At 42.3% G+C, this 26,037-nt stretch overlaps 1 pseudogene; it reads left to right on the top strand.

The window, feature by feature from the left end:
• The first annotated feature begins 2,897 nt into the window (after positions 1–2,897).
• On the top strand, positions 2,898–3,603 carry Hmgb4l6 (high-mobility group box 4 like 6; annotated as a pseudogene).
• Positions 3,604–26,037: the final 22,434 nt, after the last annotated feature.

Genomic DNA, 26,037 nt, shown 5'->3' with positions numbered 1-26,037 from the left:
AGACTAATGGGATGCCATTTTAATTTTTAAGCAACTGTCAGATTTAAATGTGAGAATGGTAAATCTAGTTGCTGTGAGAGACAAAGATCATAATGACTATACTGTAGATGGGGAAAACCATGTCTTCTTGAGAGAAACATTCACGAAGCAGAGTCAACAGAAACTGGGAAAGCATGTGGGAAGTAAGAGCCTGCGTTTGCAGGTTGGTGACATTAGTAGATGAAGTTGAGATCTCTGGAAAATGATGAGGTTTGAGGGAAACCACCTGAATTCCTATTTGGAGCCATTTATGCAAAGGTGCTTCGGTGGCCTCCATCACCAGCTTCATTTGTTTTTAATTTGATTTAATTTCTTTTACACTCAAGATTTTATCCCCCTCCCAGTCCACACTCCAACAGTTTCACATCCATATCTCCTCACCTTGGTCTCCACAAGAATGTCCCCACCACACCTACCCACCCCAACAGAACCTTGAACTGCTAGTCTCTTGAGGATTAGGTGCATCTTCTCTGACTAAACCCAGACCCGGCAGTCCTCTGTTGTATATGTGTCTGGGGCCTCATATCTGCTAGTGTACGCCTCGTGGTTGGTGGTCCAGTGTCTGAGAGATCTTGGGGATCCAAGCTGATTGGGACTTCTGGTTCTCCTACAGGGTCACTTGCCTCTTCAGTTTCTTCTAGCTTTTTCCTAATTCAACCACAGGGGTCATGAGCTTCTGTCCATTGGTGGGGTATAAAAACCTGCGTCTGACTCTTTCAGCAGCTGCTTGTTGGGCCTTTCAGAGGGCAGTCATGGTAGGCCCCTGTTTGTAAGCATGAGTTTTGCAGGCAAATGGACAGAACTAGAAAATATCATCCCAGCGAGGTAACTCAGACTCAAAAGAACATGCGTGGTATGTACTCACTAATAAATGGATATCAGCTAAAAAAAAATACAGACTGCCCAGGATACAATCCACAGAACTCAAGAAGGTTAATAAGCTGAAGGGCCCAAGTGAGGATGCCTCAATCCCACTTGGGAGGAAGAAGACAGCAATCACAGTGGGGTTGGGGAGAGGGAGGGACCTGGCTGGCAAGGGGATAGGGAGGGGAAGAGGAACATGTATTGGGGGGAGCAGGACTGAAGCACTGAGGGACTGCAGAAAGAATGGAAACAGGCAACCTCAGGAGGTAGGTGATGGGGTGACCCCCAAGAATGTACCAGAGACCTGGGAGGTGACAGACTTTCAGGACTCAAAGTGGGGGACCTTAGATGAAATGCCCTTCAGTGGGGAGAGAGTACTTGTAGAGCCTGCCTGGTGTATGCCTCGTGGTTGCTGTTCCAGTGTTTGAGAGATCCCGGGGCTCCAGGTTAATTGAGACTACTGGTCCTCCTACAGGGTCACTTTCCTTCTCAGCTTCCTCCAGCTCTTTCCTAATTCAGCCACAGTGGTCAGCAGTTTCTGTCCATTAGCTGGATGCACATATCTACATCTGACACTTCCAGCTGCTTGTTGGGTCTTTGGGAGGGCAGTCATGATAGCTCCCTTTTTGTGAACACCCCATAGCCTCAGTAATGGTGTCAGGTCTTGGGGTCTCCCCTTGAGATGGATCCCACTTTGGGCCTGACTCTGTACTTCCTTTTCCTCAGGATTTTCTCCATTTTTGTCCCTGCAGTTCTTTCAAACATGAACAATTCTGGGTCAGAGTTTTGACTGTGGGATGGCAACCCCATCACATTGTGGAGAGGAGAGCATCTGTGCCTAGGATTTGACAGCTCATATCATAGGAGCTGGGGAACAGTCTCTGTAGAGTAAGTTAGGTGCTTGATATCTCATGCTGAAGTTTGGATATTATGGTTGAGAGGGGAAGATGTCCCTTAATCTGCAGTACGGAAACACATCATGGAACAGAAATTGTGGGATACGTGGAAGGTTTGATTGATCTGTTAAAGGCTCAGATCACAAGTAATGTCAGCACATAAGGTGTGTGTGTGTGTGTGTGTGTGTGTGTGTGTGTGTGTGTGTGTGTGTGTGAGCATGTGCGTGTGTGCTGAAAACTGCCCATAGCGTTCCTTCTGCCTTCCAAATCTCCCTGCTCAGTGCATTTGTTCATGGACCACTCTCATGGGGGTTAGAGATAGAGCTCAGTGGTAGGGTCCTTGCCTAGCATGTGTAGGGCCTGGGGTTCACTCCCCAGTACTTCAAATTTACACAACAAACACACAAATCTCTCTAATAAAAAACCACACAGGAAAGGGTAGATCATACAGGAAAACACATGGGAAATATATACAATTCAGCCTAGCCATTAAAATACATTACCGAGCCAGCACAGGGGCCATGATTTTTTGATCATTACATGCTTCATTTTTTGTCCCCAATCCCCCTCCCAGAGTTCTTCCTCCCCCATCCCCTTCATCTGAAAAGGGGCATCTATACCCCCAGGCATCCCCCTTCCCTGTAGCATCAAGTCTCCACAGGATTTGGTATATCACCTCCCACTGAGACCAGTGAGGGCCAGATTCCCAGGACCTGTAGCAACTCTAATAAGGTTCCTATAAGCCTTTATCATTCCTTAGAGGCAAAAGAGAAAGTCCCTGGAGAAACCAATCACTAAGAGGGCCTATCTGGGGGCTGGAGAGTTGGCTCAGTGCTTAAGAGACTGCTCTTCTGGAGGTCCTGAGTTCAAATCTCAGCCACCACATGCTGGCTCACAAACATCTGTAATAAGATCTGATGCCCTCTTCTGGTGTGTCTGAAGATAGCTACAGTGTTCTTATATATAATAAATAAATCCTTTAAAAAAAAAAAAAGAGGGCCTACCTGTAAATGACTGAGATTGGCTGCCATTGGTCAGCTCAGGGATGACGTCACAATTTGCCTTCTTTGACCCAACAATGCCCACCAGCACTGAAAAGGCTGGGCCCTGGCTAAGGCACACACAGAGGGAAGATTTCACCCCATGGAGGACACTGTCTAGGCTGCTCCTGACGTGAAGAGACAAAAATCATTGCTATCCCAATCAGCACGATCCAGCAACACAATTCATGCTTTTATAAACATGGGAAAAGACAGCAAACGAAGACCGAAGGTGAACGTCTCTCCTTATGTCCATTTTATGATGGATTTCAGAAATCAAACGAGGGAGCAACAGCCAAACACCTATTATGATTTTACCGAATTTTCTAGAAAGTGTTCTGAAAAATGGAAGACCATCTCAAAGAAGGAAAAAAAGAAGTATGAAGCCCTGGCCAAGCGCGACAAAGATCGGTACCAACGTGAAATGAGAAACTATACCGGACCGAGAAGGGAGAGAAGAAGGAGAGATCCAGATGCACCGCGGAAGCCACCATCCTCGTTCCTGCTCTTCTCCCAGGACCATTTTGAGGAGATAAAAGAACAACATCCAAACTGGACTGTGGCGCAGGTGGCCAAGGCTGCAGGGAGGATGTGGGCCAGGTGTTCAGAAGCGGATAAAATCCCCTACGAGGAGAGGGCTGCGGTTCTGAGGGCCAAGTACCTTGAAGAGCGGGAGGCCTACTACCACCAATGCCAGCGCGGGGAGTAAAACTTCAAGGGATGGGGCAAACCCAGTCTGAAACAATAAACCTCATTCAACTGGCTTTCTGGCTCTGGTGTTTAGTGTTTTCTGATTGTCCTTGCGTGCTATGCTGTGGTAGTGAGTGGTTTGATTCAGGTCTAGCCTTGGGAAGCTTGGCTTTCAGAGAGGCAGCTCTAAGACATGAAATGGCTGCAGGACCTAAATGGCCTACGTTGACATGGGTGGGCAAGCACATGTGAAAAGCCATTTGTGTACGGGGAGTCAGCTCTATAGCTGCCTTTGGGACCAAAAAGTATAGTGATTGGCTCAGAGATTTCTTAATACAAATCCTAGCTTTTGTTGCGGCTTGCCATCTTATGGGAATGGGGCCAAAAAGACAGAGAATTGTGCATCCGTGCAGGTAGCCATTTTGATTTTGATTACAACTCTGGGTTTGGAATCAAGTTATTTGAATTTCGAAACATCAGGTCCATGTAATGGGTTAGGGTCCATGTGGGGCCTCCAGTCCCTTGAGGGTTAGGTGCATCTTCTCTGACTAAACCCAGACCGGGCAGTCCTCTGCTGTATATATGTTGGGGGCCCCATATCTGCTAGTGTATGCTGCCTGGTTGGTGGTCCAGTGTGTCTGAGAGATCTTGGGGATCCAGGTTAATTGAGACTGCTGGTTCTCCTACAGGGTGGTCGTCCTCCTCAGTTTCTTCTAGCTTTCTCCTAATTCAACCACAGGGGTCATGAGCTTCTGTCCATTGGTTAGGTGTAAAAACCTGCATCTGACTCTTTAAGCAGCTGCTTTTTGGGCCTTTTGGAAAGCAGTCATGGTAGATCACTGTTTGTAAGCATGAGTTTTGCAGGCAAATGGACAGAACTAGAAAATATCATCCCAGCGAGGTAACTCAGACTCAAAAGAACATGCGTGGTATGTACTCACTAATAAATGGATATCAGCTAAAAAAAAATACAGACTGCCCAGGATACAATCCACAGAACTCAAGAAGGTTAACAAGCTGAAGGGCCCAGGTGAGGATGCCTCAATCCCACTTGGGAGGAAGAAGACAGCAATCACAGTGGGGTTGGGGAGAGGGAGGGACCTGGCTGGCGAGGGGACAGGGAGGGGAAGAGGAACAGGTATGGGGGGGGCAGGACGGAAGCCCTGAGTAACAGCAGAAAGAATGGAAACAGGCAAACTCAGGAGCTAGGAGGTGAGGTGACCCCCAAGAATGTACCAGAGACCTGGGAGGTGAGAGACGTTCCAGTCTCAAAGGGAGAGGGGACCTTAGATGAAATGCCCTTCAGTGGGGAGAGAGTACTTGTAGAGCCTGCCTGGTGTATGCTGGCTGGTTGCTGTTCCAGTGTTTGAGGGATCTTGGGGGTCCAGGTTAATTGAGACTACTGGTCCTCCTACAGGGTCACCCTCCTCCTCAGCTTCCTCCAGCTTTTCCCTAATTCAACCACAGGGGTCAGCAGCTTCTGTCCATTGGTTAGATGCACATATCTGCATCTGACTCTTTCAGCTGCTGTTGGGTCTTGCAGAGAGCAGTCTTAATAAGTCCCACCAGCTTCTTATTTAAATATTATCTCAGTGAAGCCTTCATTCTCCAACTGGTAACACACTTTAATCTTAAGCCATTCCATATCTTCTTCTATGGCTTTATTTTGAGCCTTAATTCCTCCGGTTGGTTTGTTAGTCTCTGCATTTTTTCTGGATTATTCTATATCTCCCACCAAAATATTATCATAAGACAAATAGTTTCATCTCTTTTCATAGGACTCTTCTAGAGTAGATAGGACTGCTTAAGGATATCACTTTTCCCAGGATTCACTTCACCATGTGTAGCTTCCCAGACACTCAGAGGCCCACTATAGCCATAGTCTGATGATTACTACTTGAGCTTCACCAGACATTGGCATTTCTTGTATATGATGTTGGTTTTGTTGACAAGCAGAATATAAAAGTCATATGGCTGTGAAGACTTCCACGGGGGTTTGAAAGGAAAGCTTCAGAAATGTGCTGCATACGTTTGTGTCAACGTGACATAAGATGTTCATTTGGGAAGAAGGAACTGCAATGGAAAATAATGCCCCCACCAGACTGGCCTGTGGGCATGCCAATGGAGGTTTTTCTTGATGACCAATGTTGAAAGGTCCAGCCCATGGCTCCTAGGCAGGTGATCCTGGGTGTTAATAAGAAAGCAAACTAAAGGCTGAGTGTGGTAGCATATGCTTTAATCCCAGCACCAAACTGGGCGGCAGAGGCAGGTGTATCTCTGAGTTCGAGGCCAGCCTGGTCTACAGAGTGAGTTCCAGGAGAGCCAGGGCCACAGAGAGAGACCTTATTTCAAAATCAACAATAACAACAATCAAAACCAACAAAATGAAAGAAAGGATAGAAAGAAAGAAAGAAAGAAAGAAAGAAAGAAAGAAAGGAAATGAGCAAGAGAGAAGGAAGGAAGAAAAAAGGGAGAAGAAAGAAGGGAGGGGGAGAAAGAAAAGAAGAGAAAAGAAAAGAAAAAAAGAAAACTGAGCAAGCCACGAAGAACATGCCAGTAAGCAGCATTTCCCTGTGGCTCTGCTTTAGTTCCTGCCTGCACATTCTTGGCCTGACTTCCCTTAGTGATGGAAAGGGAATCAAGAATTATCAACTGAAATAAGATCTTTCTTTCCCAAGTTGCTTTGGGTCGTGGTGGTTTATCACAGCAACAGAAATTCTCCAGTAGGAGGCAAGACAATATATAGCAGCATTGGATTCCTGTAGGCAGCCACTGAAACAACAATGCACAAAGCTGCAGCAGTGACATTAAAGGCCCTGTGGAATCACTAGGAAATTAAAGATACCAGGACCATCTGCCACAAAACCCTGAATGGAGGGTGTATAGCCAGCCCAGGAGAGAAGCCATGTGGATTACAGAAGTAGAAAGGCAGGAGGAGAGAGGTTCCTCGAGCCCTTTGACGCTTATATCATACTATGCTGTTTAATGTTTGCTCTCCTAGCTTTGTTTTTGCTTTAGTTCTATCCCTTAGTGAATTGTGCAGCAGAGGGAGCTGTTTTAAGAATTAGGCATATTATATGATTTAAAAGCCATGTTATATCTATACCAGCACTATAAACATTGGGACACCTCAGAATTACCCCAGGGTTTGTTTGTTTGTTTGTTTGTTTGTTTGTTTGTTTGAGACAGGATCTCACTATGCAATCCTGCCTGTCCTGGAACTCATTGTGCTGACCAGGCTAATTGCAAACTCACAGAGATCCTCTTGCTTCTGCCTCTCAGGTGTTGGAGTTAAAGCCATGTTACCTCATGCCTAGTCAGTCCCAGGATTTTTGAAGCAACAGTTCAGAAAAGAGCATCTATTACATGCTAGTCCCTAAATAGAACAGGGACAGTAAAGATTCATAAAGCTCTCCAACCTCTAGGAGATCACAAGATATTCACTATAATGTAATAAAATAACTATATTATGCAATGCTTACTATGTTTCAGAAATATTATCTACTAGTTTCAAAAGAGAACTCAAATAAGCATATATAACTATATGTCTATTACACAGACGATGGTACTGAGGGCCAAAGGTATATTTCAGTGGTTCTCAACCTTCCTAATGCTGCCACCCTTTAATAGAGTTTCTCATGTTGTGGTGACCCCAACCATAAAATTATTTTCATTGCTACTTCATAACTAATTTTGCTACTGTTATGAATTAATGCAAATTTATGATATGTAGGCTATCTAATATGTGACCCCTGTGAAAGGGTTCAAAATTCCAAAAAAGTTATGATCCACAGGTTGAGAAGCACTGGTGTATTTACTTAAGGTAAACATGTAGTGTTTCTCAGTTTGTATGCTTTAGGCCAAAATCTGTGCTGCTAATAAGTTGATGATTTAGGGAAGATCATCCTAGGTTCTTTCCAAAGGCCCTGTATCATGGTGCACTAAGAGAAAGATAAACCTTCCTAGTGGTATATGAGTTGAGATACTGAACATGCTCCAGGAGACAAGTATCTCGGAGGAGAGATTGATTTGCTCTTGTTGGGTTACCATCATCTGAAGGTTCTGTGTGATGGGACAACACTGGAAAAAGCATAGGGGTAGAAAGTCCAGGATAGGTTTTGTGGAGTGGAGCAAGCTAAGGAGGGGCAAGTGAGCAGAGGCTCGCAGTGGCAAAGACATTGGCAAGCAAGCCTGGGATTAGGTGTAGGCAAAGTTTGGCAGTAGGGCTTGGCATGCTCAATTAGGAGGAATCCTACTGTCCTTAGTCTCAATGATGATGCTTAATTGGCTAGTTCCTGTGTATTGATTACTTGGCTACTCCCCTCATGGCATGGACACATTCAAGTTACCAGGACTGTCTTGTCCCTTGTTGGCTACCAAGGCTTTTAACCTGGACAGAATCTTTGTAATACTTTAGCAATCAGTTTGTACTTTCAGTGGAAACAGATCTTGATAGGTCATTGTGATAAATAGTGTTAGTGTCCCTTTGGGGCCTTGACCGTACGGTACTCTTGTAACATAACTGCTAGACCCTAGCACAGTCATTCTTTTTTTTCCCTCCGTTTTTATTAAATTGGGTATTTCTTATTTACATTTCAAATGTTATTCCCTTTCCCGGTTTCCAGGCTAACATCCCCTAACCACTCCCTCTCCCCTTCTATGGGTGTTCCCCTCCCCATCCCCCCATTACTGCCCTCCCCCCAACAATCCCGTTCACTGGGGGTCCAGACTTGGCAGGACCAGGGCTTCCCCTTCCACTGATGCCCCTACTAGGCTATTCATTGCTACCTATGAATTTTGAGCCCAGGGTCAGTCCATGTATTGTCTTTGAGTAGTGGCTTAGTCCCTGGAAGCTCTGGTTGGTTGGCATTGTTTTTCATATGGGGTCTCAAGCCCCTTCAGCTCTTTCAGTCCTTTCTCTGATTCTCAAATGTTTGAATTACCCAAGATGCACAGAACACATGAAACTCAAGAAGGATGATGAAAATGCGGATGCTTCACTCCTTCTTTAAAAGGGGAACAAGAATACCCTTAGGAGGGGATAGGGAGGCAAAGTTTAGAACAGAGACTGAAGGAACACCCATTCAGAGCCTGTCCTATATGTGGCCCATACATATACAGCCACCAAACTAGATAAGATGGTTGAAGCAAAGAAGTGCAGGCTGACAAGAACCGGATGTAGATCTCTCCTGAGAGACACAGCCAGAATATGGCAAGCACAGTCATTCTTAACCTACGGGTCTCAACCCCTTTACCGAACTTCTAGCTCCAAAAAGACTTATATTACAATTATAACTATAGTAAAATTTCCGTTATGAAGTATGAACAAAAATAATGTTATGGTTGGGGGTCACTACAACATGAGGAACTGTATTAAGGGGTTACAGCATTAGAAAGGCTGAGAAGCATTGCCCTAGCACGTGCCTGGTTCCACCATCCAGCTGATTTCCAGGATAGGACATGGGGTATATTACTGCTGCATCTTTAGAACCCAGCAAATGGTAGGACTCAATATTGTGTTCGTGAAGGGATGCAGATTCCCATCATGACCTTGGTAAAGGTTTTATCAGTACTCAAGGTAGTGAATACTATAAAAGGAACACAGCTAGCCTTACACAGCTTTGCACTCATGTTTTGCCTTTAATGATAACCATACTAATAAGAACTACTTTGTATAGATGAACAATGTGGGGAGGGAGGAGATTTGGGAGTTCCATCATCTGTCCTAGTAGATGCTGGGTAGCAGATGCACACAAAATTATATAAAAATATTAGGTTCTTTGTTGTTGTCTTCCTGCCGCCGCTTCTCAGCCAGCTCATGTTGGACATCTTGGCCTTGCCATTTTCTTTATTTTCCACTTTAGGCTAGGCAGCCAATTGCTTCATCTCGCGCAGTGGCTATTAGAGTGGCAGTGGGCAGATGGGGACATGGCTTCCCTCCCACACTTGTTCTAGCAGCACAAAGAGAATCAGTGATGATTCATCTCTACCTTCCTTGACCCTCTTTCCTGGCTCTACAGCTTAGAAACAAGGACCAGGAAAATGTACCTAGAGTTAAAAGAGGCCATTTCCCTCCTGTCCCTTTATTCTCCACCCTAGGGGATAGGGCACAGGAGCTAGATGCAAAGTGGGACACGAAGTGAATAAAGGCCAGTCAGTACTGCCTGGATGTCAGCAAACCATTTGTTCCTTGGGTCCTAGCAATATATTTGTCGAGTTCAAAATTTCCTTATTTTAAAAATTAGCAGACAGGGGTTAGCAAAGCAGGAGGCCATCTGTTAGGAGGATGTAGAACCTGAACTCAAGCTACTCGCTCAAGAGCTGTGCTCTTAAGCCTAGTAATCCCGAACACTGTCCTCAGGCACAGGTTTCTACCTGATTCTTTCCACGCTACTCTGTGGGATGAATACTGACAAGGAAGCTCAGACTCAGTGGTCCCCTTAGAAACTTATTCTAAGTAAGGACAACAGTGTAGAGAAGAGAATGAGGTGAGTTCTATTCCTCTTCTAGCCTCGGCCCTCCTCTCCTTCCTGCCGGCCCCCGCTAACTCACTCACCAAGACTTTCTCCTAAACAGGATAACCAACTAGATGGGAAACATGGTTGTTTGTACTTTAGTTTCTCACAATGAAAGTGATCTTTCCCCCATCCTTAGGATGACTTAAGCAATGAGGATGCTGTAAAACCAAAAAGAACAATAGAATAAAATAATCTATAATGAAGGAGATAAAAATAATTCCTAAGTCTACCATGCACAATCTCTGTCAAAGTTTTAACATTTTCAAATATATCCTTAGAGTCATTCATTTTCTCTCTCTCTCTCTCTCTCTCTCTCTCTCTCTCTCTCTCTCTCTCTCTGTGTGTGTGTGTGTCTCTCTGCTTTTGTGTGTATAGTGCACTGCTACTTCTTTGGAAAGTTTTTATAAAGGTATATTAATTATGTATAATGATAGTGTCATTCTATTTTCATAAATATATAAAGAGTATATGCAATCCTATTCTCCTCTTTGTCCCCCTCCTGGTTCTTCTGAGTCCCTTTCTCTCTCCACCTTTTCTGCTTTCCTGCTTTGTTTTTGACAGCCCAGTGAGTTGGATTAGCATTGTTTATGGGAGCATAGCAAGAGGTTATTTACCGGAGCAGGGGCAACATGCACTTACCATGTGACTACACCACTGAAGAAAAAGTTGACAGTAATTTTTAATGACATTTTTTCAAATGTGATTGTTTTAATTGATGAATTTTATACATGAATATAATAGTTTGTGATAAGTTCTACCACCACACTCTAGAAATGAGAATGTGTGACTCATAATGTTTTATAAAGTGTCCTCAAATATTTATCACACATACATTATCTCATTTGTTCTTTGTCACAACTCCATCTTATGGGGTATCCCTTCATAGGCTCAAAGAAAATTAAGACCTAGAGAGGCTAAATAACTTGGCCATGCTCATGTAACTACTCCCTCGGAGAGCTGGAATTTGAAGCAGTATCTGTCTACTCCTAAAACACAAGCCTTCCCTAGGAAATGTTCACACTGATTACAAAATAACACTGCTTCATATTATGACACGGGAAGTGGGGAAGCACAGCACTGGTCCCCCAGCAACATACTTGCCTTGATTTGTGCTTTTCAGATGATCGTAGCTGTTAGGCTTCCTACTTTTAGGAACAGTCACCCAAGTTTCCAGGAGAAAAGTTATCTGGCCCTTTAAATCCCTGTGATCCTGCCTAAAAAGTTGCTTTTAGTTTCAGGCAAGGCCAAGCAGGAAAACTTCTAAGGTGACCTAGATGTGACCTATGCATCAGCTAAACTTGGGAGCCATCCTGCCCCACCCTTTTCGGTGACCTAGAGGTGAACTTTACTCATTATAATAGTAAATTCTCTTCTAAGGGCCATTCCTATCTCTTAGTTTTGGAACAAGTGAGGATGTATGAAGTGACATGACTCTGAACTGAGCATGCTCAAGTACGTTCCCCTCTCCGTGTGTGCGATAACAACAGTCTGCCTGGAGTCCTACAAAAGCCCCTTGCTTTGTTTGTTCACGGGGACACTGCTTTGTGAACAATCCCCAGCACTTTCTGTCTATGCTGCATGAAAGATACTTCACGCATTTATCTGTTGCCTGTGCACATCATCACCTCTGCTGTCATCAAGAACTCTTTGCATTGGGTTTTGACAGTAGCTATGCATCTTCTAGGTGCCTCCTTCAAACATCAGAGAAAGAGCAGAGAATGAGTTGTCCCTACCTTTCCTGAGTTTTCTATCTTGATAATTACAGCAGGAATACATTTGTCAGGAATGAATGTGTCTTTTATATAGTTTAATGCAACAAAGTGACAGAGGGAGGGGGGCATATTTTTCTTTCAAAAAAAAAAAAAAACAAAAAACAAAAAAACCACTTCTAGTGGTGTAGCTTAGTGGGTAGAGAGCTTGCCTAGCAGGCATGCAGGCCTGGATTTGATCTCCAGCACTGGATGAACCAGGAGCTGTGGCATACAACTATAATCTTGACAATGAGATGTGGTGGCAGGAGGATGAAAAGCACAGGGAGTTCTGTTTTTGAGGACTTGGTATAGCAGTGAGCTAAGGGGCTTGAGGCAGCAAGCTATGTAGCTATCTGCAGGGACAGTATTACAAGAAGATGGAGCAGATAGTGCAAAGACCCTGAGGCAGGAGCATGCTAAGCACAAGCATAGCAAGGAGGTCAGTATCCCTTGAATGCAGTTCGTACAGGGAAGGGCAGTAAGAGGTAGATGGTGATGGAGAGGCAGCCAGGGAAATAGGTCAGGCAGGGCCCTGCAGGCTATTGTAGGCCTTTTGATTTTATTCCAAGTATAACTTGGGGTTTTGAACAGAGGAGTGACTTGACCTGATTTTTCCTAGGAGAAATTCCATCTTGCTGAAAACTGGACAGCATAATAGGAGAAGCTGGGAGACCAGAGACCAGTTAAACAGTGTCTATGTGTGTGTGTATGGTGGTGGTGGGGAGGTGGTAATCACACAGGGAGAAAAGGAAGCCAATTTAACAAATGACCGGAACTCCTAGGCCTGGTTTATGGCAACACATAAAGTATCCCACTGTCCTGGACAAGCACATGGTAGAGTCGACAGGATTCCCCGGGATGGCTTGAGAGGCAGCTGTAGTACAAGTATTTACCACAAACTCTGGAAACTGAAGGGAGACTTCTCGCCTCTATCAAGTGTGAGCTCAGGCTTCTGAAAGAGGGTCTGATTTGGGTAGAATCCCAAAGGCAGAATAGGAGGCAGGTGAGAAAGAGGAGGAGTGAAGAGAGGCAGACGTACTTAGCAGGATGCACAGATCCATGGCTCCTGCAGTCTGCTTTCTAGAACTGTCCACTCATTAGTGTAGGCCAGATCTGCATGGAAGTCACTATAAACAAACAATTCAAGGCAGCAAATTCAGGTGCATTCTCTTTATTTTTAATTAAAAATTCATCACTCATTTATTTCATGTGTGTAGGTTGCAGGAGGGAATATGCCTGTAGAAATCAGAGAACAACTTTCAAAAGTTGGTTCTCTTCCTCTATCATGTAGGTCCAAGGTACAAAACTCAAGTTGTCAGGCCTAGCAGCAAGGACCTTTAGTGACTGAGCCGTTTCATTAACCTGGGTCTATGTAATCCTCAACTCCCCAATTTTCAAACTCATAATCCTCCTGGCTTAGATATGTAGTATTACAAGTGTGTTTCACTATATCTGGAAATAGATTTATTTTAGCTCCCAGTAACCTATTACAAGAAATTAAATCCCAAACTACTATGTAGTATAGGCCTGGAAAACTTTATTTTTTATTTTAAATTATGCGTGTATCTTGTGTGTGTGTGTGTGTGTGTGTGTGTGTGTGTGTGTGTATACCCATGGAAATCAAAGGCAGTGAATTTCTTGGAGATATAGGTGGTTGTGAACTGCCCAATATGGGTGCTTGGAACTGAATGTGAGTCTTCTATAAGAACAGTATTGCCATTTCTCCTACAAGACCAATTTTGATCTATAAAAGACTAAATATAAATATGTTAGATTCTGTGGGCCATACACAACTGCTTTGCAATTGCTTAGCATTGCCATTATAGGGTAAAAGCAGTGACGGGAAATATGGAATTCTGCATGGCACGTTTCAGAAATAATCTCCAATGTGGCATTGCCCACATAATGAGATGAAGTGTGGTGAATAGCAGCAGCATGCTTGGTAAAGGAGTTCGAGGGTGTTCTTCTAGTAGTCAGTTACTAAGGGACAGCTAGTACATACAGCATAGGTATATGGGACAAAGAGACAGCTCACTTCCAGGCAAGATGCAGATGCAGCACAAGAGTTCACCACAGAACTCAAAACACTGTATAACTCAGAATGTATAAGTTACTTATTTTTCTAAATGCTTTATTTTATCATACCATCCCAAGTGTAAGCATAATACAGCAAGATATTTTGAGACCATATCTATACAGTATTATGAAAGTGATGTTATAATTGTTGCATTATCATTAGTTATTTTTAATTGCTTTTTTAAGATTTTATTTATTTTTATCTACACAAGTGTTTTACCTGCATGGATGCTACATGTCTGCCTAGTGCCCACAGAGACCAGAAGAGGGAGGATCAAGATTCCCTGGAACTTAGTCATGATGGTTGTGACCTACCATGTGGGTGCTGGGAAACAAAACTGTGCTCTTAGTCACCAAGCCATGCCTCTAGAGTCTACTGTTAATTACTCACTAGTTTATAGATCAGGATTAAGAGGTATTAATACATGGAGAGCAAATGTAGGGTTCAGGCATTCACTGGAATGCTACAGATATGCAGTACCTTGGCCAGCTCAGTATTTTCAACCTTTCTAAAGAACTACTGAACTCAGCCACAGACTGATTTCTGAGTTACAGGTTGCTTTCAACTGAATATCTTCACCATATATTCAATAATGACTTTAGTTTCATACATATTTATATTCTCAGGACACTCCAATGTTTTGTTGAGATTGAAAATAATGCTCTTCTTATTGATGCTTTGAAGACCTACTGTAGAAGAGAAATTTTATGTTTTGCTACCAATTTTCCAAAATTACAAAGTGATATAGTCAGTGGGTTGGCCGTCCCTGAAGTCATGTAGTGCTCTAATTCCTATGTTACGGAATGCCTGTTGAAAGGACTGACTACCTGACCTGCAGTCACGACATCCACTCTGTGCAGGACACAGGTCTCAAACCTTTCTGAAGATGACCGATGACACAGGGGCAGTGTTAAGGTATAAGATGAAAATGTGACAGTTTTATTGCCAAGACGGGGTTATTGGTATTTGTAAAGGGAGACCAGGCTGAGGTGCTGGCTCTAAGAAGCAATGCCAATCTAAAGAAACAAGCATTATAAGGTACATAAGCCAGAAGAAGGTAGACCTTTTGATTTTATGTTTAATCTGCCATCCCCATCTGGTTCCTGAAAGTGTTTTCCCCTCTCTCTGTCTTCACTTTATAGTTTCAGTGTCATTTAGGATGAATCTCACTACACTAAACTATTGGAGTAAAGTCACTTTAATAATGACTATATAAATTACACGTGAATAGATACATAACTTTCTTCCTATTAAGGGACACAAAAGAAACAGTCACCGTGCAATGTTGATGATTTCAGGGCACTAATTTCTGCATTTCTCAACCCAATTACAATGAAACTCAGTTGTGACTCAAAAAGGCGGGCTCTGCAAGGCTAGCTCCACACTGGGCTAGCTATTGATTAGTTGCCATAGCTGATTTGTCATTTTCCTCCTAATTTCATCCTAGAGCATCACCCTTGGCTAAATGTCTTGGATGGCATCACTTGATCAGACATGCTGTCAGTTCCAACATTTCCAGGGACTTGATGCCCACAAATAACGGATTTGCCTTTTCTCATATTGGTCATCTCCTTGACCAATGACTTTGCCCTGGACTTATTGTCTCTACTATCTTGGTACAATTCTTCTCTGAGCAAAGGAAGGTTACTTTTAAGACATGCTAAAGAATTTAGGATAGGATGAGAACTTTCTTTTTTTCTTTTCTTTTTTTTTTTTTCAGAGCTGGGGACCGAACCCAGGGCCTTGGGCTTGCTAGGCAAGCGCTCTACCACTGAGCTAAATCCCCAACCCGGATGAGAACTTTCAACAAGGACAAATCTCCAAAAGGTGTCACAGTTGTCGCTTACACTCAGAGGCATCTTTGCATCTTACTTTTAGTTCAGTCATTAAAGCCTCACAAGAGCTCATCCAGTATAGAGACACTCTGCAATTTACCCAAGTCCTTAGAGCTGGAAATGCCTGAACACGGGCATTCATGTTTAAGTCCAATCACTTCACTCCTAAAGCTGGCAACATCCTGCTTCTTGGTTAAATGTTAAGGGGACTATATCTTAGTTTTGGTTTACTAACATTTCGTTATTTTCGTTAATTTTGAGGCTGGATCTCAAGTATCCCAGGCTGATTTCAAACTCCCTATGAAGATGACCTTGAATGAACCCAAGCTCCTTATTCCACAGCCCGAGTGCTGGACTGTGAGTGGAATGAATGTCTATGCTATTCTGGAAATCAAACCAAGGGCTTTTTGCATGCTAGAAAAGCACTCTACCAACTGAGCTACATCTCAAGTTGCCCACACTTCTTTTTAAAGTACTACTGTTATGTTTCTTGTAGTTTTTTGAAGGATTTCATACAGTGAAACTCAGATGTTAAGCAAAAGGCTTTTAAAATTTTTTTTGACAAAAAATATTTCACCTTCATAAAATAATGAAAATGAAAAACCTATTGTGGCTTTCAGCCCTGTTTCTCATATTACACTGCTGAGCATTTTCATGTAATTGCTCTCAATTGATACAGACAATATATGGATGACATAATGGAGGGCCCAAAGTTATGAAACAGCTATAATCGCATGTTACAAATAAATTGTAAGGTCACTCTCTTCCTGTTGCCTCACTGTCCCCCTCCGTGGGCACAAGAGTTCTATTTAAGCTATTGGACTTGATTGACTTGACTTTACTACACTTTGTGTCTCTGGCAAAAATTATAGTTTTAAATGTGCAAAATTGTTCTAAATTGCTTTGGAATACATTTAGTCTCTGTTTTTCTGGACATAAAAGGGATCATGTAGGTTGGAGCCTCATCCATGAGAGCATACTTTGTGTTTGCTAGCAATCACAAAAAGCCCCACATTGGCCTTTTTCATTGTTCTTATCTTTCCTTTTCCGACTGAAGAATAAGATGGTATTCTTGAGTTCCTACCTCCCAAGACATCTTCATGTACACTTCAGAAGTCAACAGTTTATTGCCATGAACACCAACTGTATTTTTTAAAGTACCAAAGAGCTCTACTTCTAGACTTGCAGAGTGAAGAACTCATGGACATAGCCCTAAAAGAACTAATGTTATTGGGGAAAGCCACTCTAAATACCAGCTGTTTAAAGTATCAGAAATTTATCCTAAGAAAATACAGCAACTGAAGAACGTTTTATTCAAAAGAAAAAATCTACTCAATCTCATCACAAACAACAAGAGACTCTGACTTTTCCAGTCCTTCCTGCTGGATCACCAAGCTTGTTTTACTATGCTGGATTCTGGGAAGCTATTGCTAGCGACTGTGGCTCCGAAGACAGAACTCCCCTTTCTCTCTGCTCCTAAATATACATGGTATCTCAAAAAGGGCAATTAGTCTTAGTAGTTCTTACTTTCTCTTACTCCAAATTATAGAAGCTAAATTCCTTGCTAGGTATAGCTAAGAAGTAAGTAGTGCCATTTGGCTACCCAGCCCTTACATGTATGGAACAGTCTTGGATCAGCTGTAAAATGCTAGAGCATACTGGATTTTTGATTTCTGTTAGTATCTGATGTGGAAATTACACACTGGAAGAACAACTCTGAAGACCAGGGGCTCCCATCCTTTCCCAATGGTCAAAGTAGAGGCTCAAAAACATTCCTCCAAAGGGGAAGTCCTAACAACAGAAAATTCTTCCCCAATATGTACAAAATTCGCTGTCTCTGGACAATCCATTTTGGCAGTACCAAGACTCCAATTGTATGGCATGTGAATTATATATCAGTAATATTCTTCAAAAAATAATGACACAAGGAAGATCAAAGCTTCCATTTGCCTCCATTCAAAAGCCACTTGAGAATACAAACCTGTCATTCTTTTGCGTTCCTGTTAATTTTTCCCCTATTTATCATAGAAGATACAATGTGTGTCAAAAGAACAGTAGACCTTGTGATGATTCAGGGTGATTTAAGAGTGTACTCTGCAGTACAAATACTTGGAGATCTTCAACTGGAAGAATAAGATGATAAAGTACAGAAACAAAGGGCAAGTAGGGGCAGGGGTGTGAGGGTCTGATGAAGTTCACTTGATTCCCTTTACTTGAGGAAGTTGTTGTTGTTGTTGTTGCTGCTGCTGCTGCTGCTGTTGTTGTTTAAGACAGGGTCTCACAGTGTAGTTGTGGTGATGGAGAGATGGCACAGACGGTAAGAGCACTGGCACTCTTCTAGGGGAGATAGGTTCAATTCTCAGAACCCACATGGATACTCACAGCTATCTGTAACTCCAGCTCCACGGAATGCAACATCTTCACACAAACATGCATGCAGGAACAATACACATAAAACGCACACACAGAATCACATAAAAAACATATAAATCATAAAAAATTCAAAAAGATGTTTTTAAAAAGCATTTACTTGGGAACTTGCTTACAGCTTCACAGGGTTACTCCTCAATCCTTATGTAGGGAAGCATATCAGCAGGCAGGCAAGCAGGAAGGCATGGACGTGAAGTAGTAGCTGAGAGCTCAGAGCAGATCTATAAGTTACTGTCAGAGAAAGTCAGACTGGACCTGGCATGGACTTTTTACCCTCGAAGCCCACCCCTAGTGACACACCTTCTCCAACAAGGTCACACCCACCAACAGAGAACTAAACATTCAAATATATGAGTCTACAGGAACCATTCTTATTCAAACTACCACACCTAGCTTTATATAGGTTCTGAGGATTTGAATCCGGGTCTCGCAGTTGCACAACAAGGTTTTTACTCACTAAGCTATCTCCCCAGTTTAATGATGAACTTTTTAAATGTCTGGTATGGACCAGGAGCAATTCATACCACAAATGAGCCTTAAATGCCTATGGCCCTTTGTGTTGTGACCATTCCCTTTTTTTTTTTTCATGTTGGAAAAAGAGAACCAGGAAAGCCTCATTATGTCCTTTTTTATGTCATTGCCATCTTCACGTACTCATCTGATGTTCCACTAAGTTGTGTCAACTCCCAGAAGAATGCAGAACTCCTCCTGGTCCATGGTGAGTCATAGATGCAGAACTTGCCCAATATGCATAGCAGAAAGCACTCTCAGAAGGCATAATAATTGTGTGTGCAGGGGTGGCGGGGGTGTGCTAGGCTGTATCCAGCCTCACACCAACAACCCTTGGAGGACGAAGACCCCAGCAATGTTGTCTTAGCAGAAGTTTTCCCCTCATGCAATACCATACAGTTCAAGTAAGCTGACAATGATTCCTGCTTCACCCAACTAACACAAGAATAGTTAACTCACTGTTATTTTTATAGAAGCTTCAAAAAGACATTTTTATAAGTTAGTAATTACTGGAGGAACAAGAGTATAGATAGAATCTAGAGAAAGAAACCAATTGTCCCAGAGGCTTGTTCTGAGGTAAGAACTGGACTAGTCATTTCTTAGTGGTTGTCAGCAAATAATGTGAGTTCAAACTCGACCTTTAGAACAGCATGTCTGTGGCTAACTGTAGGTAGAGAACCACGGTGATAGCACCAGTGTTTAGATACTGACAGCAAACCAAAAATCTCCTCTTCTGTGCTTCCTCAGCCAGGTACCCCTCCTTGCTTTCCTGTTAAGGTCACAATTTTCAGCACATGAACATTTGTAGAACTACGTGTCATTCTAAAAAGCAACAAAATAAATTGCCTTGGTCTTTGTTGTTGTTGTTTGTTTGTTTGTTTTGGCAGGGGATTGGTACTTCTATGGGAAACTATTAAGACTCAAGATGACAAGTTTTGTAAATTGTATTGGCCAACTCCAACAAAAACAAAAAAAAAATTTCTTTCTCATCCAATGGGTCAATAGTGAAGAGAAAACAAAACGTGCTGATGTTCCACTGCAATTACTAAAAATAAACAAAACAAAACAAAAACCCTTTGGATCCTACCCCTATTCAGAGAAGAAGTTAAACTCAGGGATGTCAGAAGTTGTTAGATACTGGTCCTGCCTGCCTTCTATCCTCCATCATCTGTCATCCATCATCCATCATCATTAGACCTGTGCAGTCTTCTGACATTACAATATGATGGTATCATCCACAAAGATCTTGCTAAAGGCACTGTCAACCTACTAGGGAAAATAATCTCACAGTGCTCTAAGGTTATGACAGACATTGTCACACACAGGTGGACATTCCGGGTAGAAGTTCTAAATCTTCTATCAGTTTCTAAAATGAAGATTGGGTGAGACTACTTTGGCTTGTAAATTACCATGAGAATTCCTGTGATGACCAAAAACTCTAGTGGTTCTTAACCTTCCTAATGTGTGGGACCCTTTAATATATTTCCCCAGACTGTGGTGACCCCCAACCATAAAATTATTTTTGTTGCTACTTCATACCTGTAATTTTGCTTGTTATGAACTGTATTGTAAATATGTGATATTTGACCCTCAAGGGGGTCATGATCCACAAGTTGATCCTAAAGCTGGGCTTTTCTTCCCTAGAATGAAAATACATTAAGCATCCATCTACAGTGGTATATCCTATTATATCAGGACTTGGGAGATGGAGGCACAACGATCAGGAATCATCTACAGGGCAGGTTGGAGACCAGCCCGGGTTACATGAGCCCCAGACTCAGAAAACAGAAAGTGTACACAGTTGTTGAATGCTGTCTATGAGTGAGGTACCATGTTAGGCAGTTTATATGAGCTTTGTACTTTAATTTTTGATATGGCTCAATGAACCCCTATTTTCCAAATAAGGTGATCAAGGCCCCCAAAAAGCCAAAGACTTACCTAGGGTCAGAAGGCCATCAGCTAATACAATGATTATGCATCCTTACCTTGGACTTACTTCAAATCACTTGTCCTTACCACTTCATCTTGTTCCTTCCTAGTTACTGGATGCTTGAGAGAACCACATTTAGCCACAAGAGGTCTGCAGCCTCTCCATTCTGCAACTTCAGTATTCTAAAAGGTTTTGCATCCGGGAACCAATTGTTTTTAGGGTGTCTTTGACTTTTGTAATGCTGTTCTGACTGGATTCCCTATTAATCCTGAACGAGGGGCATGTTTTACTGCTTTAATCACTACAGTGCTTAAAATAAATGCAACCTAATTTCAACACATCCCACTATGTAACTAGTCAGACAGTGATACATACATGGAGTATGTTATACTGGATGTGCATTTAGGTGGTCACCAAATCCATTGACTTTATAAGTCAAAGCCAAATGGAGGGACTTATTAGGTAAACATAGCTAAAATGCATAGTTTTCCTGAAAGCCTACTGGTGGTGAATCTCCATTAAGATGTGTGCAGGTGTCACTGATTCTTCGTTTGTGGAATTTGTGCCTCAAAACATTGTTTAGGAAGTCTAGGCTTGGGCAGTCTTCCAGGATGAGTATTGGGAGTGGGAAGAGTGTTCCAAACCCATACCTGTTCAGATAAATGGAGATATCATTAGCAACAAGAAGTAAGTGATCATGGCTTCTCCCGTTTTTCATAAATTACACTAAATAACCATAATGCTGCAATTTAGTGGTCCAAAGTTCATTCTATTCAGCAGGCCATCCATAGTCAACAGTTTAAAGAAAAGGGACCTGCTGAGAAAATAGTGGTCTAATCAGATACCATAAAATCGAGCTGATGAGATGAGTCCCATTTCTTTTTTTGTAAGGGGATTCTAATGAAGCAATGTTCAGAGAGGATTTATAACTTTGGGCCCCCCCTATTTCATTATTCAGGTCAGCTGCACCCAGTTCCAAATGAAGCTGGGGAGCCTAATCCCACAAGCCATTCATCTGTAGACAGGTGGGATTGTGAAGGGAACTTATTAAACCCCAATTTCCTAGCTGCCAGATTGTATACCTTGTCTTGGTTCCTGTATGGATCAGGAAAAAGCTTTGGCAGGGAGGCAAATCAAAGGGAACATTCATCAAATGAGAAGTACTGAAGCATGCATGGTGTCTCAAAAACTAAATCATCAGATGCTCTAAGTGGGAGACAAGAGGGCTCCATTTGTGTATCACACAACAGCTCTTGCAATAAGTAAACGCCTCTGAAGCTCGAGTGGGCAAACACAGGCAGAATCAAGTGGGAAGTTTCTTCTCCAGAAAGAGCCTGTAAGAGGAGGGAAAGGCTGGGTGACCATCTACCCAACACCTGCCCTCCAGGCCTATTGGCCCTAAGGTATCATCTACTTTCCCAGGGAGGCAAAAGCAGCCTGACTGGTGGTTTCTGATTTTATTCCATTAATATTTTCCTGTCAGAGTATAATTTCTCACAGGAATTATATTTCAAGCAACTCCACTGTGGTAAGTGGAAAATGGACATATTTGCTTTTGGCAGCGTTGAATAGATTGCAGATGTATTTTTAATGCCCTACCTTCAGTGCTGGAAGCCAGACAAAGGAGTTAGTCAGCATTTCCTGGGGTTCAGAGAGCCTTCCAGCTGCAGCTCTGGACTGCTGCTTCCTCTGCTCCCTGACCTTCTACTAGATCAGGTTCCATTTACTTGTGGGAGAAACTGAGGCCCTAGGGAGAAATGGGATCATGCTGAGATTAAATAGGTTATTGCATATACAGCTCTTCTTAGCAAGGTGCCTGGTATTTAAAAAGCACACTGTAAGAGGTGCCTAATGCTATTACTATTGCCAACATCATTGTAGGAAGAACTGTGCCTCTTTTAGTATTTCAAAGTTCTATGGATTCTTGTGTACTTATGTGTGTGTGTGTGTGTGTGTGTGTGTGTGTGTGTGTGTGTGTGTGTAGTTTAGGGATAGATATTTGAGACAGAGTGACCTGGTATGTACTATCTATACCAGGCTTCCCAGGTTGGCCTTAAACTTAAAGCTTCCTGCGTTAGCCTCCCAAGTGATAAGATTACAGGTATGAGCCGTCATGCCTGGCTTGGACTTCTTCTTTTCTAAGATCCCAGTTACATTTTCTGTGGCCATTGTGAATCACCCAAGTGAACTCAGCTTCTCTTGCTTAGTGAAATCCAATAGAGGTTGATCTATCAGAATAATAAGGTTGCTGGCCAATAGCCCATGTTTCAAATAAATATTTATCTTCTGTCTTGTTATGTCTTACAAACCAGAAGTTAGACACCCCATCTCTGGACTCATTCTTCAACAAGCATCCACTGAATACCCATTGACACTGTGTCAGGCTCTTTACTGGATGGTAGGAATGGAATAGTAAATGAAATTAGGCACTACCGGACTCAGGCTGTGGCTTAGTGGTACAGTGCTTGCCTACTATAAATGAATGTCTGGGTTCCATCCCAGATCTATGAGGTAAAAAACATACAACCTTCTCCCTTTGCATAGTTTATGATCTGGTCAGTGGGGTGGGGTGGGGTAAAAGAAAAGGTGACAGTCCCTGGACTCAACCTACTTTTAAGTTTTTATGTCTGGAGCTGTGTACATGGCTTCCAGAATTATTATATCAAAAGGAAATTTCATACAAGATATATTAGGAAAAGTTGTCAATGTGTTACATGCAGAGCATGGGCACCTGGTGTTATATGGGTCAAATAGACATAGTAAAAAGAAACTGGTGAACCTTCCCTGGGCCCAACATTACCCAGATAAGGAGGCAAAAACATGGAAATACGCTATGAAACCACTCCCAAGGCTCATAGCACTGCACCCCACAGAGATGTAAAACATAAAAGACATCAGCATCTAAGACTTAGAGTGCGGAAACAAAAGTTACACCATACTACCTTCATTTATGACTTGCTACAGCAATTCATACAGAAACAACGTGGTTTTTGAGCTCTGTGTTCTAAGGAATACGCCATGATCCTTACTCTTATAGGACTTATATTTTGGCAACTGGCTCTGTATTAAGAGACAATAGTGGTGGCCTTGTGGTCACTTGACTATGTGGGCAAAGTGGCTTATCTATGTTCTTAAGGTAGGAAATAGCTAAATTAATGTAGGTACACTGGAAATGCATGCTAGGATTAAAAAGAAGAGCATATAGAAAACCCTAGGGAAAACATCATGCTTGGTGTTTGTTTGTATTATTGACAACCACCCTCTTTAAGTCCATTTGAGTGAGAGTATAGTGAGTACAGAAAAGATCAGTGGCAGAGATGACATAAGACGTATCTAGCTTCTAACCTGCATATCGGAGTATATCATCATACCATTCACTGAGGATCATAAGAAGAGATGGTTACTATATATTGTCACATTTCCTTTCTTGTGGCATAATTTCCCCATAATTATCTTAGGCTTAAGGACACTAAAGTCATTTCCAACTTACTGATTTATTAAAACTAGCTACTTATTTGTGAGATGACTGCTTAGAACTCAGAGTTTCAGGGGTTGGAGAGATGGCTCAGTGGTTGCGATCTCTGGCTGTTCTTCCAGAGGTTCTGCGTTCAATTACCAGCAACCACATGGTGTCTCATAACTATCTATAATGGGATGTAATGCCCTTTTCTAGTGTGCAGGCATATGGGCAGGCAGAACATTGTCTATATAATAAATAAATCTTTTTTTAAAACCTCGGAGTTTGTTGTCCTAAAAGGTAATGTTATATGTTATCAGTAGGTGGGCTGACGCATTGGAAATTTAACTGTCTATGGTGCAAGATGGTAGCTGGAATAAAACCATGCATGGAGGGGTTAGGTTAATGTCAAGTCCCTGAAACAGTCATGAACACTATCTGGATCCTGCCTGTGGCTCCAGTAGTGCTCAGGTTAAGTGTTGATGGTAGAAGTGTGTGATTACTTTGGGCCAATGGACCACGAGCAGAAGTGCTATGAGAGAGAATTCTAGTCCAGAGCATTTCTTGGCTGGCAGATGGTCTCTTTGTACTTAGTAACCCATGTAAGACATGTAGAATGGGCAAAACAGTAACGTATGTTATACGGATTCATAAAACTTCTGGAGAATTACAAGGTAAGTCTATGCTGATTGAAATGGTGGTTGTTTGCTATTGGGCCCCCTAAGTACATCGTGTACTATGCCCCATTTGGAGAAGAGGTCAGACTGGCCACAAATAATGTAGTTACAGCAGACATCAAGCTAGCCTTTCCTCCAACTTACTTCCCCAGCAGGCTAATATTTATTCCCATCTCACTGTGCTTCCACTTCCTAACTGCTCAACCCAGCTTTTAATAACTGTTCCATATTTTTATCTCTTCTTTGGTTTATGGACTTGGGATTCTATTTGCCTCTCTGTCTCCCTGTCTCACTTTCTCTTTGTGTGCCTGCTCTGTGTGTCTATCTCTCTGTGTCTCTGTCTCTCTCTCAGTCTCTCTCCACCCCTACTACAGAAGAGTCATTAAGCCATATTTTCAAAGATAAAGGAATTTAGATAGCAGTAAAAAAGGGCAGCAATACATAATTTTTTTAAAATTTGAGATAATAAGGTATGTGGACAAAGATGAAAGTGACAGTGGAAAAAAATGGGACCAAAATCCAGGAGGACTACAAATGAGCCCAGAGCATTAAATAGCTCAAGACTGAACCGAAGGGCTGAATGGTTCATGTTTGGCTGAGATGGACTCCCTAGCTCATTTCCTTATGTGGTTCCAGCCATATGGTAGAGAGATAGGCCTATAGTTTGTAACAACAAAACAGATGGGTCCCACCATCTATAAAACTAAAGATTGCAAATAAGTTTGTTTTTTCGAAGCCCGGTCTCACGAAGCTTAGTCTGGCCTCTAACTTTCTGTATAGCAGAGGAGAACATTCAACTTCTGATCTTCCTGCACAATGACTATAGGCATGCAACACCACACCCAGTTTATGAGGTGCTGGGTGATGAAGACAAGATCTATGTATTCATGCACACTAGGGAAGCACTCTACTGACTCAGATATGTCTCCAGCCCAACAGATAATGCTATTTACAAAGAGAAGTTGTTTCTTTTCTCCACCATTGTAGATTAGCCTGCCAACACTACAGCTCTGCCCTGCTGTCCTGACAGATATGGTAAGACCACTCCAGCAAGCAAAGGATGCATGTCTCCTGGCGATAAGTCTATACTTAAAGACAAATTCCAGTGCTAGGATCTTGATTGGAATCTTGAGATAGTCTTTTCCTCTATGAATGGGATCTGTCTAAAGTTATATCCTGGCTATTCTAGTTTCTTTTATTTTGCTGTGACACAATATCTGGACAAAAAACACTTATGGGAAAAAAGAAGTCTATTTTATTTCATTTTATAATTCCAGCTCATGATTCAACATTTTAGGGAAAGTAAGATTAGGAACTTCAAAC

The sequence above is a fragment of the Rattus norvegicus genome, chromosome X, assembly GCF_021556685.1.
Source record: "Rattus norvegicus strain SHRSP/BbbUtx chromosome X, alternate assembly SHRSP_T2T, whole genome shotgun sequence".
In the NCBI taxonomy this organism is placed as follows: Eukaryota; Metazoa; Chordata; class Mammalia; order Rodentia; family Muridae; genus Rattus; species Rattus norvegicus.
Note: the sequence above shows the minus strand (reverse complement) of the source record. Positions and strands in the feature narration are given on the sequence as shown.